Below are 1838 nucleotides of genomic sequence, written 5' to 3' on the forward strand. Positions count from 1 at the left end.
GATATAGATATACTGTGTAGATGTGAAAGTCAAGACAGATGTGAAAAGCTTAGAGGAGCTGGACCCAAAGTGACATGAGTACAATTCAAAAAGTTTCCCTGAACAGAGTTACATAAATGACCGGCATGACTCTTGTTGTCAGGGAAAGTATGACATAGAAGAGCAAGACACATTACCAATTTGAGATCGAAAATATATATTTTAAATTAAATAAATTAAGAATATGACGAAAAATTAAATCCCTGCATTGTGACGATGCAACACTAATCTTTGTTTTTTATTTCATTTTTGAAAATAAATTTGCGAAATATGCAATGTAGATGAATAAGTCGTCTATTATATGAATTTTTGTCTATTTGTAAGTATTGCTTTTAATGCAGCAGAATGAGTGACGTAATACGTAGCAGATTTTATGAACTTTTATCTAAGTTAGTCAATAAAAAAACAACAATTCTTACTTATCCAATGAACAATATTCAACACTCTGTTAAGTGAAGTAAAAGATGTGAAAAACGTGACCAGTAAAAGATCTGTTCACTGTTGATGTTTGAAGTGGTATGATGTTCTCGACATCGGGGGTGAAGGGAAACCAATAGCACCAATGCCTGCTGGAAAAGAAGAAATTCTTTACTACTTTTGTTTTGATGAACTGTTTAACCTGTTACATGAAGCCTACATTGCTATTGGTCATAGTGGAAGAACTCAAATGGCTAAGAACCAAATAAGATAAGTGTAAGAACTTGACTATTAAATCTATCGTTACTTATTTAAGATTATGTGAACTTTTCAAAAGAAACAAAATACACTGAAAAAAGGTATTGTAGTAAATCCATCCTACACAACAAAATGAATTCACGAAGCCAGATTAACTTATTTAATACGCAAGCCAATCCGGACAACGTATTGAAGTTTATACTGGTATACCAGGATCATTTGACAAAATTTGTCCGAGCATTAAAATCGAAAAAGGCTGAGGAAGTTGCATGTCATCTTTTTGATATTTTTGCAAGTTTTGGCGCACCTAATATCCTTCATTCTGATAATGGTAGAAGGTTTTGTAATCAAGTTATCCAATGTTTGTGTGGCATGTGGGATAATATAAAGATAGTTCATAGAAAACTGAGACACAGCCAGTCTCGTGGATTAGTCGAACGTGCAAACCAGGACATCGAAAATATGTTATCAACTATGAAGGAAAGAAATAAAACTTAAAAATGGTCTGAAGGCTTGAAGTTTGTGCAAGTAATGAAGAATACAGCTTATTATGAATCAAATGTTTACCATATGAAGCTATGTTTGGTGGGAGATTTACATATTGAGATTTTTCATTTGTAAAATAAAAGTTATCGGTATTTTCTTTATTTTAGCGCAACTAAAATAAGAATTAGTTAGTGATAGTCTTCATACCAACGCCGCCTGTAGAATGAAAACTAACAAAGTCTTATTTGCAGATTCTCTTCTCATATATATATTATTGCATCGAGTTGAGGCTTAAAATTTCAGCACTTTCATCTCAAACGTCGATTTTTGAACAGCCACTTTTCTTCACATTGTCATTTAAGCATTACTTTATTTCAGATTTTACAATTATTTATCACATTAACATTATATACAGTACAGTAATACCCCGAACTTACGCGATAGGTGGGACCGAGCGGTAACCGCGTAAGTCGAATTCGCGTAAGTCGGGGTATAATTTCGCATATAAATACATACAAATAATTTTTAATTGGGGCCGGAGACTAAAGAAAACAATAATTTAGAAAAAAATGTTTAATAAAATCTTAGATAATACATATGTATAACAAATTAGGCCTATATTATTTTACAATTTTTCA

This window comes from Centruroides sculpturatus, unplaced genomic scaffold (assembly GCF_000671375.1).
Source record: "Centruroides sculpturatus isolate CEXI.00-Female unplaced genomic scaffold, Cexi_2.0 scaffold237, whole genome shotgun sequence".
Taxonomy (NCBI): Eukaryota; Metazoa; Arthropoda; class Arachnida; order Scorpiones; family Buthidae; genus Centruroides; species Centruroides sculpturatus.